Genomic DNA, 16,535 nt, shown 5'->3' with positions numbered 1-16,535 from the left:
TGAGAAACTTCCGGGGAAGGTTGGAGAAGTGGGAGACGCAGAATCCCAAGCAGCCCGTCGAGGAGCTATGCAGCCAGCATAAAATCCCAAGGAGACAGATGCCTGAATCCTGAAAAGCAAACAAAACCTTCCTCTCAGCTCAGCAATTCCCGGGTTAGGACCGAGGGATGGGAGACACAGAATCCCAAACACCTGAGATGAGCCCCGGCCTCCAGGTCCTGAGTGATTGCCATGGCTCACTATGGCTGAGGCTGCTGCCTGTACCTGAGAGAAAGTGGTCACTGACCCGGAAAGGGCTACCAGACCCTGGGGTCTCAGCTCAGAAACTCCCCGGAAAGGTCCGAGGGTTTGGAGACCCAGATTGGGAAGTGCCCCGCTCGCCCCGGGCCTCCAGGCCCGGGGCTGCTCGCCCCGGGCCTCCAGGCCCGGGGCTGCTCGCCCCGGGCCTCCAGGCCCGGGGCTGCTCGCCCCGGGCCTCCAGGCCCGGGGCTGCTCGCCCCGGGCCTCCAGGCCCGGGGCTGCTCGCCCCGGGCCTCCAGGCCCGGGGCTGCTCGCCCCGGGCCTCCAGGCCCGGGGCTGCTCGCCCCGGGCCTCCAGGCCCGGGGCTGCTCGCCCCGGGCCTCCAGGCCCGGGGCTGCTCGCCCCGGGCCTCCAGGCCCGGGGCTGCTCGCCCCGGGCCTCCAGGCCCGGGGCTGCTCGCCCCGGGCCTCCTGGCCCGGGGCTGCTCGCCCCGGGCCTCCTCGCCCGGGGCTGCTCGCCCCGGGCCTCCTCGCCCGGGGCTGCTCGCCCCGGGCCTCCTCGCCCGGGGCTGCTCGCCCCGGGCCTCCTCGCCCGGGGCTGCTCGCCCCGGGCCTCCTCGCCCGGGGCTGCTCGCCCCGGGCCTCCTCGCCCGGGGCTGCTCGCCCCGGGCCTCCTCGCCCGGGGCTGCTCGCCCCGGGCCTCCTCGCCCGGGGCTGCTCGCCCCGGGCCTCCTCGCCCGGGGCTGCTCGCCCCGGGCCTCCTCGCCCGGGGCTGCTCGCCCCGGGCCTCCTCGCCCGGGGCTGCTCGCCCCGGGCCTCCTCGCCCGGGGCTGTCTCTTACCATGGCTCATCATGGCTGAAGCCTCTCCCTGTACCTGAGAGGAATGGGTCAGAGTATCCCACACAGCCTCCCGGCCATGGGATCTAAGCTGAGAAACTTCCGGGGAAGGTTGGAGAAGTGGGAGACGCAGAATCCCAAGCAGCCCGTCGAGGAGCTATGCAGCCAGCATAAAATCCCAAGGAGACAGATGCCTGAATCCTGAAAAGCAAACAAAACCTTCCTCTCAGCTCAGCAATTCCCGGGTTAGGACCGAGGGATGGGAGACACAGAATCCCAAACACCTGAGATGAGCCCCGGCCTCCAGGTCCTGAGTGATTGCCATGGCTCACTATGGCTGAGGCTGCTGCCTGTACCTGAGAGAAAGTGGTCACTGACCCGAAAGGGCCTCCAGACCCTGGGGTCTCAGCTCAGAAACTCCCCGGAAAGGTCCGAGGGTTTGGAGACCCAGATTGGGAAGTGCCCCGCTCGCCCCGGGCCTCCAGGCCCGGGGCTGCTCGCCCCGGGCCTCCTCGCCCGGGGCTGCTCGCCCCGGGCCTCCTCGCCCGGGGCTGCTCGCCCCGGGCCTCCTCGCCCGGGGCTGCTCGCCCCGGGCTGCTCGCCCCGGGCCTCCTCGCCCGGGGCTGTCTCTTACCATGGCTCATCATGCCTGAAGCCTCTCCCTGGACCTGAGAGGAACGGGTCAGAGTATCCCACACAGCCTCCCGGCCATGGGATCTAAGCTGAGAAACTTCCGGGGAAGGTTGGAGAAGTGGGAGACGCAGAATCCCAAGCAGCCCGTCGAGGAGCTATGCAGCCAGCACAAAATCCCAAGGAGACAGATGCCTGAATCCTGAAAAGCAAACAAAACCTTCCTCTCAGCTCAGCAATTCCCGGGTTAGGACCGAGGGATGGGAGACACAGAATCCCAAACACCTGAGATGAGCCCCGGCCTCCAGGTCCTGAGTGATTGCCATGGCTCACTATGGCTGAGGCTGCTGCCTGTACCTGAGAGAAAGTGGTCACTGACCCGAAAGGGCCTCCAGACCCTGGGGTCTCAGCTCAGAAACTCCCCGGAAAGGTCCGAGGGTTTGGAGACCCAGATTGGGAAGTGCCCCGCTCGCCCCGGGCCTCCAGGCCCGGGGCTGCTCGCCCCGGGCCTCCAGGCCCGGGGCTGCTCGCCCCGGGGCTGCTCGCCCCGGGCCTCCTCGCCCGGGGCTGCTCGCCCCGGGCCTCCTCGCCCGGGGCTGCTCGCCCCGGGCCTCCAGGCCCGGGGCTGCTCGCCCCGGGCCTCCTGGCCCGGGGCTGCTCGCCCCGGGCCTCCTCGCCCGGGGCTGCTCGCCCCGGGCCTCCTCGCCCGGGGCTGCTCGCCCCGGGCCTCCTCGCCCGGGGCTGCTCGCCCCGGGCCTCCTCGCCCGGGGCTGTCTCTTACCATGGCTCATCATGCCTGAAGCCTCTCCCTGGACCTGAGAGGAACGGGTCAGAGTATCCCACACAGCCTCCCGGCCATGGGATCTAAGCTGAGAAACTTCCGGGGAAGGTTGGAGAAGTGGGAGACGCAGAATCCCAAGCAGCCCGTCGAGGAGCTATGCAGCCAGCATAAAATCCCAAGGAGACAGATGCCTGAATCCTGAAAAGCAAACAAAACCTTCCTCTCAGCTCAGCAATTCCCGGGTTAGGACCGAGGGATGGGAGACACAGAATCCCAAACACCTGAGATGAGCCCCGGCCTCCAGGTCCTGAGTGATTGCCATGGCTCACTATGGCTGAGGCTGCTGCCTGTACCTGAGAGAAAGTGGTCACTGACCCTGAAAGGGCTCCAGACCCTGGGGTCTCAGCTCAGAAACTCCCCGGAAAGGTCCGAGGGTTTGGAGACCCAGATTGGGAAGTGCCCCGCTCGCCCCGGGCCTCCAGGCCCGGGGCTGCTCGCCCCGGGCCTCCAGGCCCGGGGCTGCTCGCCCCGGGCCTCCTGGCCCGGGGCTGCTCGCCCCGGGCCTCCAGGCCCGGGGCTGCTCGCCCCGGGCCTCCTCGCCCGGGGCTGCTCGCCCCGGGCCTCCTCGCCCGGGGCTGCTCGCCCCGGGCCTCCTCGCCCGGGGCTGCTCGCCCCGGGCCTCCTCGCCCGGGGCTGCTCGCCCCGGGCCTCCTCGCCCGGGGCTGCTCGCCCCGGGCCTCCTCGCCCGGGGCTGCTCGCCCCGGGCCTCCTCGCCCGGGGCTGCTCGCCCCGGGCCTCCTCGCCCGGGGCTGCTCGCCCCGGGCCTCCAGGCCCGGGGCTGCTCGCCCGGGGCTGCTCGCCCCGGGCCTCCTCGCCCGGGGCTGCTCGCCCCGGGCCTCCTCGCCCGGGGCTGTCTCTTACCATGGCTCATCATGGCTGAAGCCTCTCCCTGTACCTGAGAGGAACGGGTCAGAGTATCCCACACAGCCTCCCGGCCATGGGATCTAAGCTGAGAAACTTCCGGGGAAGGTTGGAGAAGTGGGAGACGCAGAATCCCAAGCAGCCCGTCGAGGAGCTATGCAGCCAGCATAAAATCCCAAGGAGACAGATGCCTGAATCCTGAAAAGCAAACAAAACCTTCCTCTCAGCTCAGCAATTCCCGGGTTAGGACCGAGGGATGGGAGACACAGAATCCCAAACACCTGAGATGAGCCCCGGCCTCCAGGTCCTGAGTGATTGCCATGGCTCACTATGGCTGAGGCTGCTGCCTGTACCTGAGAGAAAGTGGTCACTGACCCTGAAAGGGCCACCAGACCCTGGGGTCTCAGCTCAGAAACTCCCCGGAAAGGTCCGAGGGTTTGGAGACCCAGATTGGGAAGTGCCCCGCTCGCCCCGGGCCTCCAGGCCCGGGGCTGCTCGCCCCGGGCCTCCTCGCCCGGGGCTGCTCGCCCCGGGCCTCCTCGCCCGGGGCTGCTCGCCCCGGGCCTCCTCGCCCGGGGCTGCTCGCCCCGGGCCTCCTCGCCCGGGGCTGCTCGCCCCGGGCCTCCTCGCCCGGGGCTGCTCGCCCCGGGCCTCCTCGCCCGGGGCTGCTCGCCCCGGGCCTCCTCGCCCGGGGCTGCTCGCCCCGGGCCTCCTCGCCCGGGGCTGCTCGCCCCGGGCCTCCTCGCCCGGGGCTGCTCGCCCCGGGCCTCCTCGCCCGGGGCTGTCTCTTACCATGGCTCATCATGGCTGAAGCCTCTCCCTGTACCTGAGAGGAATGGGTCAGAGTATCCCACACAGCCTCCCGGCCATGGGATCTAAGCTGAGAAACTTCCGGGGAAGGTTGGAGAAGTGGGAGACGCAGAATCCCAAGCAGCCCGTCGAGGAGCTATGCAGCCAGCATAAAATCCCAAGGAGACAGATGCCTGAATCCTGAAAAGCAAACAAAACCTTCCTCTCAGCTCAGCAATTCCCGGGTTAGGACCGAGGGATGGGAGACACAGAATCCCAAACACCTGAGATGAGCCCCGGCCTCCAGGTCCTGAGTGATTGCCATGGCTCACTATGGCTGAAGCCGCTGCCTGTACCTGAGAGAAAGTGGTCACTGACCCTGAAAGGGCTTCCAGACCCTGGGGTCTCAGCTCAGAAACTCCCCGGAAAGGTCCGAGGGTTTGGAGACCCAGAATGGGCAGTGCCCCGCTCGCCCCGGGCCTCCTCGCCCGGGGCTGCTCGCCCCGGGCCTCCTCGCCCGGGGCTGCTCGCCCCGGGCCTCCAGGCCCGGGGCTGCTCGCCCGGGGCTGCTCGCCCCGGGCCTCCTGGCCCGGGGCTGCTCGCCCCGGGCCTCCTCGCCCGGGGCTGCTCGCCCCGGGCCTCCTCGCCCGGGGCTGCTCGCCCCGGGCCTCCTGGCCCGGGGCTGCTCGCCCCGGGCCTCCTCGCCCGGGGCTGCTCGCCCCGGGCCTCCTCGCCCGGGGCTGCTCGCCCCGGGCCTCCTCGCCCGGGGCTGCTCGCCCCGGGCCTCCTCGCCCGGGGCTGCTCGCCCCGGGCCTCCTCGCCCGGGGCTGCTCGCCCCGGGCCTCCTCGCCCGGGGCTGCTCGCCCCGGGCCTCCTCGCCCGGGGCTGCTCGCCCCGGGCCTCCTCGCCCGGGGCTGTCTCTTACCATGGCTCATCATGGCTGAAGCCTCTCCCTGTACCTGAGAGGAATGGGTCAGAGTATCCCACACAGCCTCCCGGCCATGGGATCTAAGCTGAGAAACTTCCGGGGAAGGTTGGAGAAGTGGGAGACGCAGAATCCCAAGCAGCCCGTCGAGGAGCTATGCAGCGAGCACAAAATCCCAAGGAGACAGATGCCTGAATCCTGAAAAGCAAACAAAACCTTCCTCTCAGCTCAGCAATTCCCGGGTTAGGACCGAGGGATGGGAGACACAGAATCCCAAACACCTGAGATGAGCCCCGGCCTCCAGGTCCTGAGTGATTGCCATGGCTCACTATGGCTGAGGCTGCTGCCTGTACCTGAGAGAAAGTGGTCACTGACCCTGAAAGGGCCTCCAGACCCTGGGGTCTCAGCTCAGAAACTCCCCGGAAAGGTCCGAGGGTTTGGAGACCCAGATTGGGAAGTGCCCCGCTCGCCCCGGGCCTCCAGGCCCGGGGCTGCTCGCCCCGGGCCTCCAGGCCCGGGGCTGCTCGCCCCGGGCCTCCTGGCCCGGGGCTGCTCGCCCCGGGCCTCCTGGCCCGGGGCTGCTCGCCCCGGGCCTCCTGGCCCGGGGCTGCTCGCCCCGGGCCTCCTCGCCCGGGGCTGTCTCTTACCATGGCTCATCATGGCTGAAGCCTCTCCCTGGACCTGAGAGGAACGGGTCAGAGTATCCCTCACAGCCTCCCGGCCATGGGATCTAAGCTGAGAAACTTCCGGGGAAGGTTGGAGAAGTGGGAGACGCAGAATCCCAAGCAGCCCGTCGAGGAGCTATGCAGCGAGCACAAAATCCCAAGGAGACAGATGCCTGAATCCTGAAAAGCAAACAAAACCTTCCTCTCAGCTCAGCAATTCCCGGGTTAGGACCGAGGGATGGGAGACACAGAATCCCAAACACCTGAGATGAGCCCCGGCCTCCAGGTCCTGAGTCATTACCATGGTTCACTATGGCTGAGGCTGCTGCCTGTACCTGAGAGAAAGTGGTCACTGACCCTGAAAGGGCCACCAGACCCTGGGGTCTCAGCTCAGAAACTCCCCAGAAAGGTCCGAGGGTTTGGAGACCCAGAATGGGAAGTGCCCTGCTCGCCCCGGGCCTCCTCGCCCGGGGCTGCTCGCCCCGGGCCTCCTCGCCCGGGGCTGCTCGCCCCGGGCCTCCTCGCCCGGGGCTGCTCGCCCCCGGGCCTCCAGGCCGGGGGCTGCTCGCCCCGGGCCTCCAGGCCGGGGGCTGCTCGCCCCGGGCCTCCTCGCCCGGGGCTGTCTCTTACCATGGCTCATCATGGCTGAAGCCTCTCCCTGGACCTGAGAGGAACTGGTCAGAGTATCCCTCACAGCCTCCCGGCCATGGGATCTAAGCTGAGAAACTTCCGGGGAAGGTTGGAGAAGTGGGAGACGCAGAATCCCAAGCAGCCCGTCGAGGAGCTATGCAGCGAGCACAAAATCCCAAGGAGACAGATGCCTGAATCCTGAAAAGCAACCAAAACCTTCCTCTCAGCTCAGCAATTCCCGGGTTAGGACCGAGGGATGGGAGACACAGAATCCCAAACACCTGAGATGAGCCCCGGCCTCCAGGTCCTGAGTGATTGCCATGGCTCACTATGGCTGAGGCTGCTGCCTGTACCTGAGAGAAAGTGGTCACTGAACCCGAAAGGGGCTCCAGACCCTGGGGTCTCAGCTCAGAAACTCCCCGGAAAGGTCCGAGGGTTTGGAGACCCAGATTGGGAAGTGCCCCGCTCGCCCCGGGCCTCCTCGCCCGGGGCTGCTCGCCCCGGGCCTCCTCGCCCGTGGCTGCTCGCCCCGGGCCTCCTCGCCCGGGGCTGCTCGCCCCGGGCCTCCTCGCCCGGGGCTGCTCGCCCCGGGCCTCCTCGCCCGGGGCTGCTCGCCCCGGGCCTCCTCTCCTGGGCCTGCTCGCCTCGGGGCCTCCTCACCCGTGGCTGCTCGCTATGGCTCACTCTGGCTGAAGCCGCTCACTGTACCTGAGAGACAGGGTTCACAGAATCCCAAACTGCCTCCAGAACCTGGGGTCTCAGCTCAGAATCTCCTGGGGATTGTCAGAGAAGTTGGAAGGACACAGAATCCTAAGCAGCACATCCAGGGCTGGGCAGCGAGCACAAAATCCCAGAGAGACATAAGCTAGAATCAAAAAACCCTGTTGTCTTAGCTCAGAAACTCCCTGGATAGGTCAGATGAATGCGAGACACACAATCCCAATCAGCTGTTGGGAGCCCCGGCTTCAAGGCCCGGAGTCAATTACCATGCCTTTCCATACCTGAAGCCCCTCCCTGTACCTGAGAGAATGGGGTCACACACTCACAAACACCCGCCAGACCCTGGGTTCCCTGCTCAGAAACTCCCGGGGTAGTTCCGAGGAATTGGAGACACAGAATGGGTGGTGCCCCTGCTCGCCCCGGGCCTCCAGACCCGGGGCCGCTCGCCCCGGGCCTCCTCGCCCGGCGCCGCTCGCCCCGGGCCTCAAGATGTCTGAGTTATCCACACACATGTCACATGGTCACATGCACATATGTGAGCAACTGGCTGTGCCTAACTCTTGTTACCCAAAATGTTTATGTTACAGAGGCTACAGCCCTACATGCCAGGTGACATTTAATCTCCTGTGATTGATGACCGTGAGGAACAGTTGTTTCTGGGCCATCCCAGATCTTGTGTCTGACTCACAGAATGAGAAGAACGCAGGGTTTGTTTGCTGCTTCCAGTTGCCTCCATAATTGCACAGTCCCTCGAAGGCAGGCAGGAAGTCTCCTTCAACCTCTGGAGCGCTGGGAGGAGCCGTAGCTGAAGGAGGTGGTGAAGACACCGCTTCGTCTCCTTCAAGTGCATTGCCGGACAAGCTACCCCAGAGGTCATGGAAGACACAGGCTCATCAACCAAATTAGTATTCTGGAATCACAAAATTCCTTAAATAAATTTGAATGGCACAGTGAGAAGCAGAGGGGATGAGACAGAAGGAGCACATTACCTGATACCAGGGGTGTAAACTGTCACGTGTCCAGTCTATCTCTGTCACATTAGCCTTTCCTGTTTGTGGGGACCAGAGCTCAAGTATGAGCAGAAGTCCCACATCTGGAAGGGCTCGGAGCAAATGGCATACACTGGCTCCATCAGACAGGCATGGGGACAAGGGTTCCTGGTCACAGCATACCTGCACAGCCCTGAGTGCTCAGATGAACACCTGGCCTACATTGTACCTGAAATATATGCCAGTGCAGCAGCTTTACCCCCAACAGAGAGACTACAAGAAAGGTTGTGGCTTTGAAGACATGACTGCAGGGAACAGAGGACAGGTTCATCTGGGACTTCCAAAAGCAGTGTCTATGGAAGGTGGAGACCCCTTCCTGAGACAGCTGGAAATGAGACTGGAGATACCATACCTCTATGGTCTGAATGTTCGTATGCCCCTCAAACTCATGTTAGAATCCCAACACCCAAGATGATGGGGTTAGGAGAGGAGCCTGTGGGAGGTGCTTAGGTCAGGAGGATGGAGCCTCTATGGATGGGAGTGGGGCCTTTACAAAAGAGACCCCACAAAGCTCGCTCACCCCTCCACCAAGTGAGGACATGACAAAGAGGTGCTGTCTGTGAACCAGGAAACATGCTCTCACAGACACCTGATTTGTAGGCATCTTGATCTTGGACTCACTACTCACTAAGGGCAGACAGGGGTAACAAATAGATATCTCCTGTCCCCATGAGGAGAAGATTGAGGGGTTCATGCAGCCCCTTGGGCAAGGCTCTGCACTGCCTGCACTCGGGGTCAGGCCCCAGCCTAAGCCAGACCCTGCTCTCTACTGTCCTGGGGTGTGTCACCCTGGGCCAGGATGCCCCCTACACCAACATCCCACAGAACATGCAGATGGTGAGGTGGGGGTGGGGGTCTCCAGGGCCCAGGCCAAATGTCATGGTGGTGCGGCTCCTCTCCCCGACCTGGTCTGGGCAAAATCCTCAAACTTCCTGGATGTGGGCAGCCTGCAGGGCGCAAGCATCACAGGCAGCATGACATGCGTGGAAGGGCAGGTGCCACTGCCTGAGGACTCTGAGCTTCGCAAGGTGATCCCACAATGCAGTCCTGAGAGATTTTCCAGGGGCCTAGACACCCTTGAGAAGCAGTGAAACAAGAGACAGTGTGTGCCCTGTGCAGAAGTGGAAGGGGGTCTACGTGGTGATGTTTCTTCCCAGTGGGCACAATGCTGTGTGAATGCTCAGTCTCCCACTGTGAAGGCACAGGGAGGAGACTGAGGCTTTCAGAACTAGCTTCCTTCTTTCATGCTGCAAGCCCTCATCCCATGCTCTGCAAGAGCACTTCCCAGCGAGCCTGTGAGCTCTGCCCCCTGCACCACAGCAGAGGGGAGGAAGGCCTGGAGGTTTCTCTGGTCAGGGCCCCACCGGCCCCTTCTGGACACAGTGCCACACTGCCCTGTCTCTGTTCCTGTGCATCCACACGAGGCTCCTGGCGGTCTCCTCTGGGGGCTTCTAGCTTCACTGTGCACGTGGCATCCAGCACAGGCACACAGCTAGGCAGGGCTCTAGAGAAACAGCACTCTGCTTCAGGAAGGACAGATAATTGTCTCATGTTGGCAGAAGAGTCAATTTTCTGGGTCTGAAGTTTGCAAACAAAATCCCTGTCTTTGAGAAGGCAGATTAGCAATGGAATACCTTCCACATGGTTATCTGTGTAAATGATTTGTCCTGAAATCAATCTCTCTGTGTGCCAAACAGCATTCTAGGTGCATCTGTGAGGTGCTTCTGGGTGAGATTCACACCTGAATCTGCCCTCCCTAGTGAGGGTGGGCCTCGTCCAGTGCACTGAGGCCTGAATACAGCAGAAAGGGTAGTAAACCCCTCTCCGCCTGGCTGCTGAGCGGGACCCGGTGTTCTCTGCCCCCGGACCAGAATGTGCACCTGCTGTGCTTGCGCTCTTGGGCCTCCTGGCTCAGGCTCTGACCCCCACCACCAGCTCTGCAGCAGGCAGGCTGCACATTAGGGGTCTCCCAGCCTCTATAATGTTGTGAGCCAATTCCTTATAGTACACACACAGGTATACACACACACACACACACACACACACACACACACACCAAACACACAAAGGTACACACACTACACACACACAAGTCCACTTTCACACCACACTCACACCACACACACACCCTACACACACACACACACACACACACACACACACACATCACCAGCTCCCGGGTCTGCAGTGGGCAGGCTGCAGGTCAGGGGGCTCCCAGCCTCCATAACTTTGTGAGCCAATTCCTTGTAATAAATGTTATATGTTATGCTTCCCCAGAAAACCCACACTAAGACAACCGTGTTCATTATAAAAGACAAGAACCAAAATTACAGTTGTACTTTCCCAATTTTCACAATTTTATGTACACACATACATACATACACGCACATGACACAGTTGGGGAAGAAACACAGCAAAATAGTCTGGTGGTTACAACTGAGTAGTGGGACTCTGAAGAAATATTGCTTCTTTATCCTTTATTTTAATTTCTATGTGTGGTATGAGCATAATTTACTTTTTTCAGAAAATAATAAGCATCTGTTTTTTCTAAACTCGTACTATTCACAGTTAAAGGCATTGATTTACAACCATCACAAACATGGAAACCACCCAGTGTCCATCCACTAGTAAATGAATAAACAAGAGGTAGGACCGTGCATATGAGAGACCACACGGACATGAGCAAATCGCTGATGTGCGTCCCCTCGCATCACAGTGAAGTTCAGATGTCCTGCAGAAAGTGTCTGTCCCGTCCCACGACCCCAAAGTCAAGAACAGGGAAAGCTGGTGGACAGGGAGGGAAAGCAGATGTGAACTTGTCTGGCATGGGGTGAGGGGGTTACTTTGAATGGACATGAGGAGACTCTGGGGGTGAAGGAAATGTCCTGGATTGTGGAGGTGGTCTCACAGGTGTGTACCTCTGTCAAAACTTACACAAAAGACACAAGAACAGTAACCATCTGTCTCATGTCAACATCTGGTGAGATTACATGTCAGCTGTGCATTTCATGCTAATGCCTATTCACTCGCTGGTTCGACGGGGTTTGGGGGTTTTCTGCTAACTATTGTTTCTCCTTTAATTTTATTCCTTCCAAAAATGATGATCTGTTATATGTACCAATATTAATATGTTCTTAAACAATACGAGGGTTAGGGCAGTCAAAAACCCATGAATAACTTATGACTTCCCCCAAACCTAACCGCTAATAGCTACTTTTTAGCGGAAGCCTTACTGGTCACATCAACAGTCGATTAGTACGTATTTTGCATGTTGTATGCATCGTATGCTGAATTCTTACAATAAAGTAAGTCAGAGAAAGGAAAATGTCATTGAGGAAATCATAAGGAAGAGAAAACATATTTACAGGACTGTATGGTATGATTTTTTTTTTTAATCCATACAAAAAAAACTTAAAAATCAACGTCTAAGCAGACCTGCACAGTTCAAAACCCCATCGATTCTATCTGGATAGAGCCTCCAAACTCTCTCCAGATTAAGAATTACTATTTTATGGGTGCCTGGGTGGCTCAGTCAGTTAAGCGTCTAACTCAGTATCTCAGCTCAGGTCATGATCCCAGAGTCGTGGGAAAAAGCCCCAAATCGGGCTCTCCACTGAGTATAGAGCCTGCTTGGGATTCTCTCCCTCCCTCTGCCCCTCTTCCCTACGTATGCTCTCTCTCAAAATTAATAATAAACATTAACAAAAATGAATTAACATTTTAAGGGGTATCTCCAGACTTTATATACACTCTTAGCACAATGCTTATATAAAATCACTCCCAAACATGTTTATTTTATTATTGGGGAAAGAGATGGGACTCTTGGTTGCAAGTGACGGAAATTCAGCTCACAATCATGGATCACTTACATCTAAAGGTGCTGCAAGTACAGCTAGACCCAGGGGCTGAGACGCCATTGTCGAGCTTCCTCCTCCCCTCTCTCTGATTGCCTCTGGTTCTGCTTGGGGTTGGTTTCCCTCTCTCGCCACAATGCACAATAATTACAAATACTCTCTCTCACCATACTGAGAGTCTAATGGGAGGACTACAGTTGGGTCTCATGTCCAACCCGTGAACTTATAACCCTGAACAGGATGGGGAGCCATGACCACTCAGACCTGGGCCACCTGCCTGTGCCTGGGAAGGGTGTGTCCATCACCTCACAGAACCTCGGGGCTGGGTGGGAACAACACCTTGGTGGATGGATGGTGCTGAGCAGGCAGAACCAGCAGAGGTGTCGCTGTGTTAGAGCCACAGGTGAATGTCCAATCACAGTGCATCCTTTGGGGCCATGATTTGCTGCCATAATAAAGAGACCTGAAATGCAGTGGCTTAATGAAAGTGGATGTCTCTTTACTTCTAACATAACATTGCCAGAGGTGGACAGGCAGACCGTGGGCAGCGTGGCATCTGCGGGGAGGAAGGACATGCTCACAGATTCAGTGGGACAGGAAGTGGCACGCATCAGCTCTGTCACATACCACTAACCAGAACTTAGTCATGAGGCCACTTGCAGCTGCAAGGGAAGCTGGGACATGCAGTCGCTACCTGAGTGACCACGAGCCCAGCTACAAGGATACTACATTATGGAAGGGGAAATAGGAGTGCCAAATTAGGAACTGCCCCCAATGCTCTAGTGTAATTAACACTGTAATAAACGTACTTTTAAGCCACTCACCCACTAGAATTCTGGAATTGGCAATACCCCATGCTGGCGAGGATGTGAAGCAGCTGGTGGGGGCAAGAAATGGTACAGCTGCTTTGGAAATCGGTTCAGCAGCACCATTCGAGGCAGATAGGCACATGCCCTCTAACTGGCAGATGTTTTGTTTACCCAGCAAAACTGAGGGCAGATGTTCACCAAAAGGTGTGTGCAAGAATGCTCAGAGCAGCTTTATTGTAACCTCAAATTAAGAACCATCCAAGCGGACAAAGGAATCCCGGAGTGTTCACATGGTAGAACACCACTCAGCCACAGAAAATGAAGGGTCCACACCAGGAAACAGATGAATCTCTGAGACATGGTTCTGAGTGTCAAGAGTCCCACACAAAAGTGTGCAGTCTATATGTTCTGTCTATCAAGTCTGGTTAGAGGCCCCTCCCCGGAGCATTTCCAGTGGGCAGAGGTAGATGGCAGCCAGCGCTGTGCCCTTGACACCCCGGGGCTTGAGTTCCCCCCCGCCACCAACATGCAGGACGTGCTGGCCTCCTTGTCCAGACAGGTGATTGTCCAAACAGGGGCAGGTGGCTTTAGCAGCGGTGGGGGGCATGTATTTTCATTTGTCCCGGTTAATAGGCCAGGTGAGTGCTTCCCTCCAGGGGAAGCTGCCAGATGCTTGCCAGGTGGCCCAATCACTTACACTCACATTGGCACTCAGCTTCCGCTGCTGGGTCCTGCCCAGTGTGCATGCCCATCCATTTTGGGGCTGAATCCCGAGGAGATGCTCCTGGCATTTCCCAAATGTATATGGTGACAGAAGATTTCACATTTCTCGTGGAGGAACCACACCAGCCTGGGAGGCCCTGCAGATAGGTGGAGATGAGTCCCCAGACACATGGGCACAGGGTTCTGATCCAGATTAGCTGGAAGCCCCATGTGCGGGCTGATCCCCACTTTGGGGAGCTCCTGGAGAAGCTGTCCTTGCAGCCGGCCCTGCCTGCATCCACCTGGCCTCATCTTACCTGCTGGAGAGGATCTGCAAGGCCATCGATGCCTCAGCAGGGTTCTGTTGGGTGGAGACTGGGCATGAATTCCTTGGATCACTTTTGTTTCCAAGACAAAGTGTGAGAAGCAGGATTTAAATGATGGGTTATTGTTGGCTTCATTGCTCACATTTTCATGTTCTTCCTTCTCTAATCCAAACAGAATCGAGATTTGAACTTATTTAGGAGATCTGAACATAGACCTTGCTTGAAATTAGAAGCCATATCTAGAACCACCCCACCCGCCTAACAGCACACTCATGGAAGACAAGGGACCTGGAGGGTGTCACATCCAGATGGAAGAGAGGTGGGAAACTGCCCACCGACCCTGAGGATTGTGGAGGCCACCTGCAGGCAGGAGGGGATCTGGCCAGGCAGCTATGTCCTGGGGTGGTCGGGGGTTGGGCTTTGGACAGTCGATCTCTCCCTGGGCTCCCACAGTTCCCCAGGTGGGCTCTGTGGCCCATGGGACTCCTGAGGCTCCCACTGAAGGGGCCGTGCAGCTGTACCTGCTTCTCTTGGGACACCTGCTCAAGTAGTGTCCATGTGACAAGCTGGACTGTGAGGGTACCCAGCAGAGAGACCACATGGGGGATACAGACAGAGACAGAGACTGAGAGAGAGAAACAGAGACAGGGCCTGACCTGTGCACAGCAGGTTGTTCAGACGCCACATTCCAGCCTCTGCAGCCCAAGTCTTGGCCACAAGCACTGATGGGCCCTGGGCTGGATCACTGAGGAGTATGGTGGCTGCCCCTGCTGACCAGGGATGTTGCGTTGCATCTCAGAGGGCTGCTGGGGCCACTGCAAAGAGAATCATCTCGGGCTGTTGGGGGTCCAGGGCCCTGTTGGAGCAAAGGGAGCAGATCCATTGCCTGGCCCTCCACCCTCAGGACACCCTCTCAACATCTAGAAGCTTTCTGGGGAGGGCAAGGCTGGCGAGAGAGCCACAGGGATGTATGCTGCCAAGGGCAGCTGAGGTTGAACCACGGAACTAGACTTTGCTGGGGTCACCTACCACTGCATCCAAAACACAGAAATGCCCAGATGGAAGCTACAGCATGTATTGTTTTGCACAATTCTGTGCTTGGTAAGTGGGTCCCTGCTGATTTCCCTGGGCCCCGGCAGGCCTGAGTGGGGTGCCTGGGGCTCCACACATGTAAGACTCAACTTCTGCCTGTTCTTCAGATTCCACGTGTAAGTGAGACCACGCAGCCTTTTCCTTGTGTGTCTGGCTTATTTCACTCAGCATAACGTCCTCCAGATCTGCCTGTTCTTTTTTACAGCTGAGCAATATTCCTTCATATATGCATCACTCACTGGATGGACACTTAACCTGTTTCCATGACGGGCCATTGTGAACAATGCTGCCATGAATGTGGGGGTGAGGAGATCTCTTCCAGACAGTGATTTCCTTTCCTTCGGGTAAATCCCCAGGAGGGGATTTATGGACCATCAGGTGGTTCTATTTTTAACTTTTTGAGGACCCTTCATACTGTTCTCCACAGTGACTACACCAGTTTGCATTCCCACCAGGAGGGTTCCTTCTTCTTCACATCCTCATCAATACTTGTTATTTTAAAATAATGATGATTTCAACAGTGCCCTCATTGCCTCATTGTCAGTAAAGAGCCAGGATGCTTCCAGGGAGCTGGGCAGTCTTTTGGCCTGGGAGGAAATAGCCAGAATGTCCTGAAATTCATTGAGTGTGGTGAGGCTCTCCTGGCCACCCACTTCCCCCACCACCACCCCCGAGCTGAACTGCTGGCTTATAGGAATACTTGGCAGGAAGTTAGGGACAGGGGATGGAAGGCAGACAGAAAGAGATGAGAGGCTCAGAAACAGGGAAGATGCTGGAGAGCAGGTGCTGTGTGGGGTAGGGAGGCCAGGCTGGAAACGGGTCCCTGCCACCTGTGCTGCTCTGAGCAGGCGGGTTCAAGAGGTACTGTCACCGTCCATCGGGTGGAAGCGATGACTTCCCAGCCACCGTGAATCTTTATGGGCAGAGGGGCCGTTAGACATGTTGGTGTGTCTCAGGAGGGCTAACCCTAACCTGATCGAGGCCCTGAAACTGCAGATTCTGTGACTGTTTGTAATGATTCATGCCAACAGCCTTTTAGTGTCCATAGGTGTTTCCTCTGTCCACACTCACAGTAGCAATCCCGTGAGCATCAGGTCTGACGGTCCCAAGCACGTAAAGGGACACGGCTTCTTCCAAGTTTCACCGGCTCTTCCATTTCTCAGACACCAGGAGAAGGGAGGACAGGAGCAGAGCAGGGACACCGCTGAGGGCAGAGCAGCACCTGCTTGGAGGTCCCACAGCCGCCCACAGCCGCGTGGAAGAACCATCTTGTCACTCATGCAGACCTTCCCTCCAGGGAGGGCATTACAGGACAACAAATCAGAAGTTCCATTCTTGGGCTTTCTTCTGAGGTAAACCTCCAGCAATGGAGGATCTGAATCCAGAAAGATCCTGAGGGAAACTCTCCTCTTCATGTTCCAAGTTGGATTAGAGCTTCCCTGGCTCCAGTCTTGTCGTGCAGCCTCTCAGGGTGTCAGTGGCTCAGCTGCACCTGCTGTAGGCCTAGACACCCATTCTTCCTTCCTGGGAGGTGGTGCCCCGGGGTCCTTCCCTGCCAGTGCACC

General features: G+C 58.7%; 1 protein-coding gene across 3 annotated transcripts in view; it reads right to left on the bottom strand.

Moving 5' to 3' along the window:
* Window positions 1-13,059: 13,059 nt before the first annotated feature.
* LOC106987932 (tigger transposable element-derived protein 1-like) overlaps window positions 13,060-16,535 on the bottom strand; it is a 46,915-nt gene continuing 43,439 nt past the window's right edge. For all 3 annotated transcript variants that reach the window (XR_008293864.1, XR_008293865.1, XR_008293866.1), the window contains 4 exons: window positions 14,535-14,734; window positions 13,870-14,040; window positions 13,550-13,710; window positions 13,060-13,500 (listed from right to left, as the gene is read on the bottom strand). The gene's annotated coding sequence lies outside the window, so the exon portion shown is untranslated. The remainder of the gene's footprint in view (window positions 13,501-13,549; window positions 13,711-13,869; window positions 14,041-14,534; window positions 14,735-16,535) is intronic.

The sequence above is a fragment of the Acinonyx jubatus genome, chromosome E2 (assembly GCF_027475565.1).
Source record: "Acinonyx jubatus isolate Ajub_Pintada_27869175 chromosome E2, VMU_Ajub_asm_v1.0, whole genome shotgun sequence".
Classification (NCBI taxonomy): Eukaryota; Metazoa; Chordata; class Mammalia; order Carnivora; family Felidae; genus Acinonyx; species Acinonyx jubatus.
This window is presented reverse-complemented; position numbering and strand designations above follow the sequence as displayed.